Source organism: Pongo abelii, chromosome 15 (assembly GCF_028885655.2).
Source record: "Pongo abelii isolate AG06213 chromosome 15, NHGRI_mPonAbe1-v2.0_pri, whole genome shotgun sequence".
In the NCBI taxonomy this organism is placed as follows: domain Eukaryota; kingdom Metazoa; phylum Chordata; class Mammalia; order Primates; family Hominidae; genus Pongo; species Pongo abelii.
In genome coordinates this window covers 60,870,615-60,886,592 of record NC_072000.2, presented here as the reverse complement: position 1 = coordinate 60,886,592, position 15,978 = coordinate 60,870,615, and the positions used below count along the sequence as shown (strand labels likewise).

Below are 15,978 nucleotides of genomic sequence, written 5' to 3'. Positions count from 1 at the left end.
CCAATGGCTTTTTTCTTGCCTGACGTTATTCATTCACCACTCTTTCAGAATGATTTGGATTCTTCTAGGATGCATTGGTTTTGCTTTGAGAATACAATCAATCTTGGGGATGCATGCAGCCTTGATAGAATTATAACTCAAAATGTCCCAGCCTTTCTGGTGAGGGGATAGAGATATGAGATTCGCTAGGCCAATCAGAATTGTACTTGTGCACTTGCTAGTACTCTCTCTCTCTCTCTCACTGCAATTTGACTCTTGACTTATTTTGTGAGCATAGAAAATGGCTGGAGATCACTGATGCCCTGAAGAGGCCAGCAGTGACTCCTACTTGTGGATCTCTGTAGCTGCCCTACTCTAGTTCTTGCAAGTGTTGGGTTTTTTGACCTACAGTTTAATTTCATGAAGAACTCCTCACCCATCCAATGAAGTTCTTTGTAAAATTAGCCACCACCAGTTTCTATTGTTTGCAACCAAAGATGCTGACTGATAGAAGGGATGATCATTCCTTTTCCCAAACCCTCATAATACTTTACCTAAACATTTCTTAGGGCCCCTAACATTTCCAACCTTGTGTAATAGTTATTCATGTCATTATTTTCTTTGTCTTACACAATGGCAGTTCCAGAATTCTATCCAGAAAGAGCAATCAGAGTGGAAGGAGAAAAGTATAAGGGAATTATCATTACTCCTTATTAAAATAAGTGTTTTCTTTTTATTTAGACTGCGTGTTTAAAATCATGAGAGAATGAAGTCTTCTAAAGATGTCTTTATTCTTGTTTTTTTGTTTGTTTGTTTGTTTGTTTTTTGGCAGAGTCTTGCTCTGTCACCCAGGCTGGAGTGCAGTGCAACCTCCGCCTCCCAGTTCAAGCGATTCTCCTGCCTCAACCCCCCGAGTAGGTGGGACTACAGGCGCACACCTCCATGCCTGGCTAATTTTTGTATTTTTAGTAGAGACGGGGTTTCACCATCTTGGCCAGGCTGGTCTCGATCTCCTGACCTCCTGATTCACCCTCCTCGGCTTCCCAAAGAGCTGGGATTAAAGGTGTGAGCCACCGCACCCGGACTTATTCATATTTTAAAACTAATAAAAGCATCAGTTTTCCTTATTAGAGCACACTTATTTGAAGAAGAGATGGCATTGAGATTATAGTGGAGTGAAATTCTCCCTCCCTTTCCAAGGCTTCTTTTGTTATGGCCACTCAACTTAAAAGACTGTGAGCCGTTTGTAACTGGGTGGTTACAGTACTTGCATGGACCTAATACAGTGTTTGAATCGAACAATCACTGGCCACTGTACCATCTTGTATTTTTTTTTTTTTTTTGCCACCTTTCCAATGAGATTTCAAGGTGTATATTTTTCCCATTTGGAAATTATTTGGCTTACAAATCTATTTTAATAAATTATCATTAAACACCCACCACTATAACGGGCACTCTTCTAAGTGCTGGGAATACAGTCAAGATCAGGCAAGATTACTGTCACCACAGAGCTTGCATTCTAGTGGGATGTACGTCTACTTAAGAGACGAAAATCACTATATAATAATTTACATCCTCATTTATTATAAGTATAGGACCAAAACTATTCATCTTTCTCCCATGTTACTTTGTGTTTCTGCCTCTTCTTTACTTCTGTTTCCAGCTGTAATTCAGTTTAATTCTCAACTTTACCATGAACCCAGGGCTTTCTCTTATTATTTTTGTTGGTTTTTTCACTTTTCCCACTATTTTTTTTGTGTCTTCTGATATTTGAAATATTCTTAAAAAATAACAACACATTATTGTTTAGTCTTTTGTACAAAGTTCCTAAAACTAAGAAATATTAGCCACATACAGCTAGTATCTATGAGTCATAGAGCCATAGATTCTTAATAACATAAAATTAAAAGGAAGAGCTTCTTGCCAGGTGCAGTGGCTCACATCTGTAATCCTAGCACTTTGGGAGGCTGAGGTGGGCGGATCACCTGAGGTCGGGAGTTTGAGATCAGCCTGACCAACATGGAGAAACCCCGTCTCTACTAAAAATACAAAATTAGCCGGGCGTGGTGGCACGCCTATAATCCCAGCTCGGGAGGCTGAAGCAGGAGAATTGCTTGAACCCGGGAGGCAGAGGTTGCAGTGAGCTGAGATGGTACCATTGTACTCCAGTCTGGGCAACAAGAGTGTCTCAAAAAAAAAAAAAAGAGAAAGAAAAAGAAAAAGAAAAAAAAGGGCTTCCAATTAACTAGTGTTTTTTTGTTTCCCAACCAAGCAAAACATACAGACATTATTTATATCCCATTTAAAACAAATTATTTTTCCAGCTTTATTGAGGTATAACTGACAAATAAAAATTGTATATATTCAAGCTGTACAACCTGATGATTTGATATTCATATTCATTGTAAAACGATTGCCACAATCAAATTAGTTGACACATCCATCACCACACATAGTTACCATTGTGTGGTGGGGTGTGGGGTGAGAACACTTAAGATCTACTCTCTTAGAACATTTCAAGTATACAATACAGCATTAATTATAGTCATTACACTGTAAATTAGATACTTATTCATCTTATTACTCAAAATTCATACCTTTTGACCAACATCTCCCCATTTTTTCCACTTCCCGTGCCCTGGCAAAATTTTAAAAATAAATTTTATTTCCAAGTAGCATGTTTAATGATAGCACTCAATAAGTCATCAAATCTAAATAGATGAGAATTACTTCCCCAAAGAGGGGAAAGGTAGTAAGGAAATTTCACTAACAATCAAAGAAATAGAAATTAAAACAATTGGTATCATTTTTGCACATTTTAGGCATTGAAATGTGTTTCAAATGCCATTCAGACTAATGAGGTTGCAGCCTCACTGAACTTTGCTTTCATTTCTGCCAATACTGTAAATACCTCACAAAAATCATGAAAATGTTTATTTCTTTTGATCCGATATTTTCACTTCTAGGATTTATTGTAAGCAACTACTTCAACCAACATAAATATATATGTGCACAAAAATAATCCCTTTACAGTTATGTTAAATCATATGAATAGCTGGGCTCAGTGGCTCACGCCTGTAATCCCAGCACTTTGGGAGGCCGAGTTGGGCGGAACACAAGGTCAGGAGATAGAGACCATCCTGTGAATGGTGAAACCCTGTCTCTACTAAAAATACAAAAAATTAGCCGGGTGTGGTAGCGGGCGCTTGTAGTCCCAGCTATTCGGGAGGTTAAGGCAAGAGAATGGTGTGAACCCAGGAGGCGGAGCTTGCAGTGAGCAGAGATAGTGCCACTGCACTCCAGCCTGGGCGACAGAGCGAGACTCCGTCTCAAAAAAAAAGAAAAGAAAAAATCATATGTATAAAAGCAAAAATATGTCAACATTTGGAATAAGCCTTAATAAATTTAATTGTAGTATTGCAATTATTAAGCCTATTCGGAAGCATAGAAAAATATTTATTAGTTAATGACAAGTTATTTTATGTTGCCACATTATTGTATCTTTAATTATTTTTATAACAAATTGGGACATAAGTAACTACCTAAACAAGTAATAAACTATGAAGTCACAGTAGCAAAACAGGAAATAGCATGACTATCCTATTGTGTCATCATAGAAACATACATGTTTTTGGAACGCAGTATATACATACTCAGTTCAACAAATGTTAATGGAATACTATATATCACACAATCTGCTAGGCCGGGAGGGTGCTAGACTGTGGCAGAGGCTATTGGCTACTCACCAAAATCTATATACCCTTTTTCTTAGGCATAGAGCTAGAATACATTTGCAGTTAGGTAGTCATGTGACTAAGTTCCAGCCACATGGAATGGGAGCAGAAGTCTTGTGTGCCACTCCCAGTCCTGGCCCATAATGCCCTCCCATTCTCACTCCTCTGTACTCTTTCTCCCTTCCACCTGGCTGTGATGGAGATAACCATAGCGACTATAGAAGCCATAATTTGAAGATGGCAAAGTCTCTGTCAGCCTGGTACCCTAAATGAGTGTGTAAAGGAGAGCTGCTGGCGAATCTGTTTATATTCCCAGGACTCTAACATGAGCAAGAACTAAACTTCCATTGTCCTGAGCCATGACTTGTTTGGGTGTCTTTGTTACTGCAGCCTTGCCTACCCTATCAGACATGGAATTACAGATGATTTATTTTAAATGTTTTTATTTAACATTACTGGCTGGGCACGGTGGCTCACGCCTGTAATTCCGGCACTTTGGGAGGCCAAGCCGGGGGTGGGGGGGGGGGGGTGGATCACGAGGTCAGGAGTTCAAGACCAGCCTGGCCAAGATGGTGAAACCCCATCTCTACTAAAACTACAAAAATTAGCTGGGCACAGTGGCAGGTGCCTATAATCCCAGCTTCTCAGGAGGCTGAGGCAGAGAATTGCTTGAACCCGGGAGGCGGAGGTTGCAGTGAGCTGAGATTGCGCCACTGCACTCCAGCCTGGGCAACAGAGAAAGACTCTGTCTCAAAAATAAATAAATTAATTAATTAAATTAAATAATTATAGCCCATCAATTAAATTTAAAAATCCTAAATCACCATGTCATTTTTTTTTCTTTCTTATTTGCTAAAATGCCTACAGCTTGCCCAATACAGTGAAAAAGTAGACCATCTTTGTTTCTTACTTACTGAAAGAGGTGATGGGAAATAACAAAATCCTAGTTAATTTTATTGTTTGTCAATTTGATATTTGTTAGGGTTCAGAAGACATTTGAAAAATGTTTAAATAATTCCAAATTACACTCCTCAACTGAGATTTCGTGTCTCACATTTCAGAACAAAGCAGATTTTTTTTTTCATTTATTCATGAACTTCTAAAAGGAAAAAAAAAAATCCACCAATTGGAATGCTACAGTAGTCTCAACTCTGTTCAAAATATGTGCTATTGTGTTATTTCTATGTAGCATCCACAGTAATTATTATTGGGGAAAAAACTAAATGTATCAGTTTAATTTCATAATCTCTACTAAAAACTTGCTTAGAATATTACATATACATTAGAAACTGAATGCTGGCAAAGACATCTGCACATTGAGATCTAAGTATATTTAGCAGAGGGAAAATCTTTAAAACAAGAAAAAAATTCACAAATTAGAACAAATACTCAGAACTGAAGGTATCATATGCATAACTGTATTCCTAGCACACATTTTAAAACATTTTTTTATCCATGTGTTTCAGAGTCCTTTCACCTTTTTTACATTTCAGTCTGCCTTACAGTGTATAGGTTAAGGTTTTCATCATAAATAATCTTTTGTTCAAGTGAAAAGAATTCATCCTATCTCAGGCACAAGATTCTGAAAACCCCCTCATCACAAACTCCCTCTTCAGGTCAGCAGGGTGCTATCGGCACTAACAGTCATTTTCAATTTCTTTCTAAATATAAACACAAGGATTTGTTGCACAGAGCACCTCACCCACAATTGGATTGCAGTAGGTATTCCCAGATCTTAGAGACACCTGAAAGCCTTGGATCTCCTCACAGAGGCCGGAATTGTTAAAGTGAAATTCAACTCAATGAGAAATTTGGTCGTGCAAATGTAATTCACCGTAAAAGGAGGGCTGTCCACTTTAAAGTTAAAATTACCACATATTTATCATCATCTGACAATATTAACCTTGTCTGACTTTCAGCTTCTATAAGCCATAAGATAAGTTTGAACTTAGTTCTCTCTTTGTGTCCGATAGCAAATAAAAATTGTAATGTTTAAAAGCCAGTAAACAGGAATTTACCCTCAGGTACCATAATTAACAAGGCAGTGAGGTTAAAGCTACCTATTAAGGAAGACGAAAAAAGTGCCTCACTCTTTGTTGAGTAAATGGGGCATGTGGGGAGGGTGCACACCCCAATACTCTCTTCTCTAAAATGAATGTCACTCAGATTACAAATTAAAATAATAACCTATTCCACACAGGTAGGTAATTGTTCTCACGGTTGTACTTCTCATTTGGTGTTTATGGGAAGCACTTCAGAATTACTTAATATGATTTTAATGGCAGTGGGAAAAGAAGTTGAATGCTTAAAGAAAGGAACAAAGGTAAAAGGAGCCCAGGAGCCTCCTCCGCTGCAGTGAGTGGCACTGAGGCCGGCTGCAGGTGCGCACACCCTGGGCTGGAGGCTGGAGACAGAAGCCCTGCATCCGAAATGGGTTGTTCTCGTGGGTTGCCTCTCAAAGGTGATTCAGGGCCTGAGATTTTTTACCTACTCTTATATTTAAGCTATTTAAACAACTGCACATCTGAGACTCACAAGAAATTAAAGTGAGGAAAAATTAAGAAGCACTTACAAGTAGTCGGCTGGGTGCAGTGGCTCACACCTGTAGTCCCAGCACGTTGGGAGGCCAAGGCAGGCAGATCACCTGAGGTCAGGAGTTTGAGACCAGCCTGGCCAACATGGAGAAACCCCATCTCTACTAAAAATATCAAATTAGCCAGGCATGGTGGCAGGCGCCTGTAATCCCAGCTACTTGAGAGGCTGAGGCAGGAGAATCACTTGAACCCGGGAGGCAGAGGTTGCAGGAAGCCAAGATCGTGCCATTGCACTCCAACCTGGGCAAAAAGAGCTAAACTCCATCTCCGAAAAAAAAAGAAAAGAGAAAGAAAACAAAAACAAAAAACAAGTAGTCATTAAAAGACTGACGGACTACTTAATGTACCTTAACAGTAACTATACCTGAAAAGGGTAGGGAGGGATCATCACCCCAAGCAACCTGACTGTAAAAGGATAAATGCATTCAAGTATGCATTCATTTATTAATGTATCCCAGCATTTATTCAACAGATATAGGATGGTGCTGTAGCTCTGAGCTGGGCTCTGTGTTAGGAGATGGGATTATTTTAAGAACAAGGTAGACCAGGTTCCTGCTTTCACAGTGGGTCTGCATGATGATTAGCTGGAGTGCAATGGCATGACCTCTGTTCACTGCAACCTCTGCCTCCCAGGTTCAAGTGATTCTCCTGCCTCAGCCTCCTGAGTAGCTGGGATTACAGGTGCCCGCCACCATACCTGGCTAATTTTATTTTATTTTATTTTTAGTAGAGATGGAGTTTCACTACGTTGGTCAGGCTGGTCTCGAACTCCTGACCTCATGATCCACCTGCCTCAGCTTCCCAAAGTGCTAGGATTACAGGCATGAACCACCGTGCCTGGCTTGATGATTAGATTTTGGAAATCAATATAAATGGTCATCTTATGCACTGTTTCAAAATATAGAAATTTCTAGTACTTCATTTTAATTACTTATTCATTTGGTCAACAAATATTTAGTGACCACCTGTTGTGGATTCATCAGAACCTGCTTTGGAAGAGCACAGTTCACTTTCTTCCTGTCTAAACTAGATGAGGTTCAGGCTGAGTCAAACTCTCAATTATTGCCTTCTGGAACTGGATCACTCCCAAGGAACTGAATCTTTTTTTTTTTTTTTTTGAGATGGAGTTTCACTCTTGTCACCCAGACTAGAGTGCAATGGTGCGATCTCGGCTCACTGCAACCTCCATCTCCTGGGTTCAAGCAATTCTCCTGCCTCAGCCTCCTGAGTAGCTGGGACTACAGGCGCACACCATGGCCAGCTAATTTTTGTATTTTTAGTAGAGATGGGGTTTTGCCATGTTGGCCAGGCTGGTCTCAAACTCATGCCTGCATCTGCCTATTCTGTGCTTCAGCCAATTGGATACAGCCTCTCAGCCATACTATATTTATTTCTATTTCCATGTCTTTGTTCCACTGTTCTTCCTGTCCTCCATATTCCTCTCTGCTAATCTAATTCTTACTCATTCTTAAAGGCCCAACCCAAAAAAAGTATTCCTTTCTTTCTAGGGATCTTCCCTAAGTTATATTACATCCTTAACCTGGACCTATTGTCTATACCACTCACTGTCATCTTGTGACATCTTTTGTATCACAGCTTTATTTTGTGCCTATGGTTTTTTCCATGTATGTCTCAAGGCAGCATGCTGCAAATGCCACTTGCCCCTCTAGAACCATCCTCTACCTTTCTCTACCCTGCTCTGTACAGCAGGACACTGACCTTCTGAATTATGTCAATGAGTTCCCTTGCTTTCTGGCTCTTGGCTGAGTTTAAACAGTGCAAGCCACCAGCAGGAATCAGTGGGTGGGAGGAGAGGGTGTGTAGAGTTTGCTGCCCAGTGCCCACCAGGCTGGGATGCACCGGGTCAGCATTTATTTCCTGAAGGCCACCGCATCCATCAGGTGGCCCTCTCCTCCAGCTACAGCCACAACCATAGCTCCGGCTAGCTTTGGGTTCCAGTTCCCAGCCCTTTCCTTGACCTCTTCAGGCTTATGGATGGTAATGGCTCCCAAGTGTTGTTAGTCTCATGTGCTTCACCACCCCTTGTGGCTTCCCTTATCCCTGCCAACACATTTGTAAATACTCCCTTCATTACTATCTCCTCAACTGCCGTGCTTGAGTACACCATCAGTTACCATCCTTGAGTGCCAGGATCCTGACTGCTAGGGCAGCAACTTGGATTTTGCTTCTATGTATTCCCATGGGTTATGCTTCCATATAGCCCCCACAACATCTAGCTCACTGTGGAGCTTAATAAGCATTTGCTGAAGGAAGGAATAGAATCATGGGTGGACTACCATACTTGAATTAACAATGGATAATTCACAGAAGAAAAAGAATCTCTATGCACTATGGTTCCTCAACTAATGAGAAGATTCACCTTCACCTAGTACCTATACATAACCAAGCATAGTGCTATTTCTTTTTTTCTCATAGTGTTTCTTCTTGAATCTGTATTTATGATATTAATTAAACTATATTAAAATAGTTCACATATTTAGTCCCACTTATTCTGGGAAAAAAATTAGTTGGACTCCAATGAATTGGGTTAGTTGAAATGAAACTTCTATTTTTCTCTTTCTTTGCTTTTCACTTTTTTAAACGGAGTTTCTTTACTGATGACCCAGTCATACCAGACTTTGCCCTCCTATTTTCAGTCCTTTTTCTGGACATGTTTTTGCATATCTCAACCTAATGGGTAAAAATTAAATAGATCTGATGCATTCATAAGCTGTCAATCACTTGAGAAAGTTTCAGCTTTTTCACCTGCTTATCTACACCCTGTTCTACTGAATATCCTAGGTGCCACCTAACACACGCCTATCACATATGGGTGAGAAAAGAAGTACATTAGTTCTGCGCAGTGGAGATGAAAAGATAGGTGTACATAGATAACCTGGAGAACAGGTTAAATGACTCCTTGACCAGTGATCTTTCGAGAGGCCGTGTCACCTCTCGAAGGTAAACTCAGATACCTGCAGCATGGTCTTCCTTCCTCAGTGGTCTTTCTTAAGCAACCCTCAAGTTCTTCTGCCTTGTCTTTCAGAGTCAGAGGATGGCCTGTGACCACAAAATACATGCTCCTTGAACCATACTTGTTTGAGCAGTACCACTATCTGATTAGTACCCTTTTAGCATCACTGTGATTGTTCACCAAGAATAATATTGCAACTAATGCATTTATAGCCAATATTCCATGAAGAAATAACCATTTGGTAGTTTGCTACATCAATGAACAGCAATAGCAGGTTGATTGTGGTGGGAATACCAAGGTCCTACTATTCAAAATCCTAACAGTGGTATAGGTGGATTGAGAATTATAACCATTAACATTGAGGGATTAAAAAAAAGGCAAAATTATTTCAGCCAATTGTTTCATCATTTCAGTCACCATGGAATTAAACCTATGAGAGATTTTTCATCTATGGTTTCCATACCTAAAAATTCAGAGAGAAAGAAAAAAAAACTATCACAAACTAACTTGAAATTTTTATTTTATAAGAGATGATTAATGATTAGTTAGTGGCAAAGAACTACATACTGACTCTTCTGAAAATGTATTCAACATTATTTCTACTTTTTCCTAGGATGAAATTGTTGGGTAAAGCCAGTGGGTTTTCAAAAGATAAACTTAGCAATCACTGCAAAATGTAGAGGGGTTTAATCCTCTCTACAGCAAGTCCCTCTTACCTGTAGTGATTTCAGTTATCTGAGATCAACCAGGGTTCAAAAACATTAAATGGAAAATTCCAGAGAAAAAGAGAAATCACATTCACAAAACTTTGATTACAGTATATTGGTTTTTGTTTTGTTGTTGTTGTTGTTTTGTTTTGTTTTGTTTTGTTTTGAGACAGAGTCTCACTCTGTTGCCCAGGCTGGAGTGCAGTGGCACCATCTCGGCTCATTGCAACCTCTGCCTCCTAGGTTCAAGCAATTCTCCTGTCTCAGCCTCCCAAGTAGCTGGGACTATAGGCGCCCACCACCATGCCTGGCTAATTTTTGTATTTTAAGTAGAGACGGGGTTTCACCATACTGGTCAGACTGGTCTCGAACTCTTGACCTCAGGTGATCCACCCGCCTCGGCCTCCCAAAGTGCTGGGATTATAGGCATAAGCCACCGCACCTGGCCAATTACAGTATATTGTGAATAATTGCTCTATAATATTAGATGTTATAGTCAATGTCTTAGCGTGACTAATAATTAAATTTTGTCATAGGTATGTATGTATAGGAAAAAACAGAGTGTATATAGAGTTCAGTATTATCCAAAGTTCAGTATTATCCATAGTATACATAGAGTTCAGTATTATCCAAAGTTTCAGACATCCAGTGGAGAGCGTGGAACATAACCACTGTGAATTAAGGGAGATACTGTCGTTTCTGATCTTTATTGAATTTCGAGTGTAGTTGGAGGTCTGCTCCTTGAACCACGCTCATTTGAGCAGCACCACCCACTGCCCACCCTCTAGACATAGTAAGTAAGTAATCAAATATCCAAAATAAGCTTCCCTCTTAGAAATAAGGAGATGAAGCATGGTGAGCAGCAATGAGCAGTGGTGTGGGTGGTACAGTTTGAACTTTAACACTGTGGCTTTCTTCATGGGTAGAGATACTGATATTTTTCCTCCAAGATGCTCTTCTTCACACTTACACTACTATACTATGTAACTACTATAACTTCTATGATCATCCTTTAGGATTAAAAAAAAATCTGAAACCATTTATTTCTTCCTGACAAGTGAAATGGTATATAAAAAAGGGAAAATAGACAAAGAAACATTTTACAATCCAAGCAACCGCAAACAGCTCCTGTGAACATCAGAAATGTGGAAGTATCCGGACAATTTTGCAGCATTGAAGGAAGTCTTTGAGGTAAGTAATTGAATTAGAGACAGCTAGCATAGCTTTATGAAAGCGATACTTGTGTACCTTACTAGTTGGAATGCTTTACAGGGCATTACTGCCATAGGAAGAAAACGGAACACAATGGATGTCATATAATTGTTAAAAAGCCATTGAATGTTATTAACAATGAAGATTATTGGCTAAGACCGCATCTATTGTGTAAGGTAAAATAGCTTGTTGGATTAAAAACTGTTCAAAACCTGCAAAAAGTGAGTGAATGTTAATGGTAATTTTTTTTTTTAAACTGAAGAGAGGTTATCAGTAAGGGTGAAATAATAGCTTTGAAAGCAAATGACTAAAATTGGAAGAATACACGCGATCCAACCTCGTTACATTGGACTATTGTGGCATCTTCTCTGACACTAGGTACTAAATTTCCAGGTACTTTTAATCATATTATGTTTATGATTATTATAATAAACCCTCTTTCTGAAGAAGAGATGGAAAGAAACGGCCGTGTTTAACAGAATACGATTCAGTGTGTTGACTGTAATTATTGGAGCACAAATTCTTGACTTTTTCAACTTAGCTACTTAAAAATTACAAACCTATCTTTTCTTCTATCTGTAGAGACAACATAACCAAAAATCAATGCTCTTACCTATATTATTTACCTGTGTATATACAAACTTGGCTTACAGTAAATTATTAACATGCTATATATCTACAAACAGGTAGCCAAATTTGACACTGCTAAAAGATCTGACTCATAATGGTGTATCAAAAAGACTCTGTCTATAGTATTAATTCCTCTTAGGAAGTTTAGACAAGTCAGAATGACCCAAGCTTTTTATTGTATCCAATTCAGTCATAAAAGTTGGGTAGAATCTCCAAATCTTGGGCCGGGTATAGTGGCTCATGCCTGTAATCCCAGCACTTTGGGAAGCCAAGGCAGTCGGATCACCTGAGGTCAGGGGTTCGAAACCAGCCTGGACAACATGGTGAAACCCTGTCTCTACTAAAAATACAAAAACTCACCGGGCATGGTGGCGCACACCTGTAATCCCACCTACTTGGGATGCTGAGACAGGAGAATCGCTGGAACCTGGGAGGCAGAGGTTGTAGTGAGCCAAGATTGCACCACTGCACTCCAGCCTGGATGACAGAGTCAGAGATGCCATCTCAAAAAAAAAAAAAAAAAAAAAAAAAAAATCTCCGAACCTATTTCTTTAATCTTGAGTGTAATATTTTTAGGATACAAAAATCTGGTGTGGCAAAGAGTTTGTTTTGTTTTGATGGCTTATGATGGAAGTCATATTTTCTGCAATCTGTTCTAAGCAACTGTTTTTTTGTTTTTGTTTTTGTTTTTTTTGAGATGAGTGTCGCTCTTTCTCCTGGGCTGGAGTGCAGTGGCTTGATCTCGGCTCACTGCAAGCTCCGCCTCCTGAGTTTATGCCATTCTCCTGCCTCAGCTTCCCGAGTAGCTGGGAATACCGGCGCCCGCCACAATGCCCATCTAATTTTTTATACTTTTAGTAGAGATAGGGTTTCACCATGTTAGCCAGGATAGTCTCGATATCCTGATCTTGTGATCCACCCGCCTTGGCCTCCCGAAGTGCTGGGATTACAGGCATGAGCCACCGCGTCTGGCCTCTAAGCAACTTTTAAAGAAAAAATAAAACAAAACACAATCAGGGTAGATTCTACAACAAGTAATTGAGTGAAAGTACTATAAGTTTTAATCTGATTGTAAATCTGAAAGTTCTGTAAGTTATAATCTGATTGTAAATCTATGTCATAGTTTAAATTAGATTTTAAAAACTAAAAAACCTTATGAGACACTATTAAATCTTCAAAATTATGGAGAATTGATATTCATATTATATGTATATGTGCACATGCTATTGTCTGTTAATAACGACAGCTGTTACAATAACAAGGAATTGCATAAAATTCATTTGAACACAATGGGTCAGATTCAGCAACTTGGATCTGTTAAGAATATCTTCAGTACAGCACTTTATTGTACATAACACTACTTTACATTTTGTAGTAAGTATTATATATTCTACTATGTATTTTGCTCATTGAGCAGTTATATTAGAGAATGGATTTCAGTGACAAAGCTATTAAAATATGGAGAGTATCTTATGTTAAAAGAGTTCAGTGTATCCAGATTGTAGTGGTGGTTACATGAATCTATATGTATATTAAAATATTCACAGAATAGTACACCAAAAGAAGTCCATTTTACTGTATGATAATTCAAATAATAAAATTAACTGTCTCTTTTTTTTTTTTTTTTTTTGCATTGGGTGTCTTCATCACATTGCCCTGCTACATTGCACCACCACGCCCAGTCAAAACTAATATTCAAGATGTAATAAATAGTTTAGTTTTTTAAATGTTTGTGCTGGGCTCTGAAGGATAAAATATAACCTATGGCATAAAATAAACATTTTTTAAGGTATAAATAATGCTAAGACTATAAAGAACAAGAAAAAAGATTTTAAAGTATATCCCCCCAAATATGACAAAACAATCTATCACAGATGCAATCTGGGACCCTGAGCTTTTTTAAGGGAGAATTTCAAGGCTAGCAAATCTTCACAACACAAACTTCTTATAACCTCAAAAGATAAGACAGCTTTCCTAGGATTTACTAGTTGGGAATAAATATTTTGCTCAGCAATTAATAAAAATAATTGTAAAATTGTGTTTGCTTCATAGAATAAGAACTGGAAAGAAACTTAAAGAATCATTTGATTACCTTCAGGCAGGTGTACATAAAGGTACTTAACCAAAGCTTACAAATCTCTTCTCAGAGATCTCCAAACACAGAGATTCCACAATGGCCACCAATGAACAGATTCTCATGTTTTAGCACTAGGATAGCTAAGCTGGGGATGTGAGTCAGTGTGTTTCTGCTGAAACAGCTCCTATGTTAAGTTCTTTCATCATCTTGGATCTCTCAAGGCATGGAGAACTACTATAAAAATTCCTCTTCTAGAAAATATCCATGCTTTTCAAGACATTAATTGGATTATCTCTTTAGCCATTCTTCTTCAAGGTTAACAAACCTGCCCTTGATGTGCTATGCTCATAGAGATGCCCATAAAACATTTCTATCATAATAGCTCTTTCTCTTCACTTTCGGTTGTCCACATCCTTTGTGTTTTAAAGAACAGTGACCAAAGTAGGCCCTGTACTCAGCCCAAGTCTCGAGAGTACAGTGCTAGAGTGCTTCCTCAGCCATGCATGCTATGTTTCTCTCTTTCTTTTCCTTCCTTCCTTCCTTCTTCCTTCTTCCTTCCTTCCTTTCTTTCCTTTTCTTTGTTTTTAGCATTCTTGGGAGAAGAATGTGTTGTATATACAAACCACATACAAATGTCCTCATGTAAAACACAAAAACCCAGTAAAGAAGCACATGGTTCTTTAGTTAATTTTTTAGTTAATGATGGAAGTGCATGTAAGAATATGAAAAAAGAATATCCTTCAGCCAAGGATGTACAAGTAAGTGACTGAAATAAAAAGGAAACTCCAGGCCGGGCGCGGTGGCTTGTGCCTGTAATCCCAGCACTTTGGGAGGCTGACGCGGGTGGATCATGAGATCAGGAGATCGAGACCATCCTGGCTAACACGGTGAAACCCTGTCTCTGCTAAAAATACAAAAACTAACCAGGCGTGGTGGCGGGCACCTGTAGTCCCAGCTACTCGGGAGGCTGAGGCAGGAGAATGGCGTGAACCCGGCAGGCAGAGCTTGCAGTGAGCTGAGATCATGCCACCACACTCCAGCCTGGGCGACAGAGCGAGACGCTGTCTCTAAAAAAAAAAAAGAAAAGAAAACTCCAGGCAGTAGCCAGAGTAGTTACCATTCCCTTCCTATCAACACTGGGGCGGATATATAGACCCCTTCCTCTACAGCAGCAGAACAAAATAAAATGAGTTTTATAATTGGCAGTCATAACAATTTACAGACAACTACAGAATTAAATGAGGAGCTACTTCTGATATTTGTATAATGATAGGAACAGAAATGTCTAGACCTGTAGACATAAAGTTGATGAAGACACTTGACATTAAATTTCAAACTTCAAGTAACACCTATAGACCAAGATTTTTCTGTAATTCCTAAGTCAGCCCTGATTCAAAGAAGTGACCGGGTTGGCATAGGCCAACTTTAGATATGAACAGGACCTAAAGGAGGCCCAGCAGAGACCCATAATCAGCTAGTTGATGAGGAGAAAGAACAAACACAGAATCAGAACAAAGGATTGTGTAGTCTTAAGGACAAAAGGGTTTGTCTGTCCATTATTGTGGAAAGGATCCATACTTCAGCTGAACCATCATATATTTTTTACTAACTGGCATATTATTCATTCTGTGGTATATTTCATTTCTCTTCACTGAATCTTTTAAAAAATCTTTTAAAAAATCTCTACTTATGTTCTCTTTCTTTTTTTTTATTTTTGTAATTTAAAAAATGTGGAACGATTCACAAATTTGCATGTCAACCTCACGCAGGGGCCATACTAATCTTCTCTCTGTTGTTCCAATTTTAGTGTACACGTTGCCAAAGCAAGCACTATGTTCCCTTTCATGTGTCTGAACTTGGTGGACACAAGAGAGCTGGCTTCTAAATTCTGTTGTTCAGAGTACATAAAAACAAATAAACAGCTTCCCCAGACAACTGTTTGCATGTGCCACCTATTATTTACCCAAGGGTGAGACCTATTTTGTGAAGAAGAAAAGAAGTTCTGCTCTGGAAACTGTTCAGTGAAGCTTTTGTTTTATATTGCTGGTTAGGGAGGAATACAGGGGTGAGG

At 39.0% G+C, this 15,978-nt stretch overlaps 1 non-coding gene across 1 annotated transcript; it reads right to left on the bottom strand.

Moving 5' to 3' along the window:
• Positions 1 to 15,631: 15,631 nt before the first annotated feature.
• On the bottom strand, positions 15,632 to 15,736 carry LOC112128990 (U6 spliceosomal RNA). The gene has a single exon (XR_002911419.2). It is a non-coding gene; the product is annotated as a U6 spliceosomal RNA (small nuclear RNA).
• Positions 15,737 to 15,978: the final 242 nt, after the last annotated feature.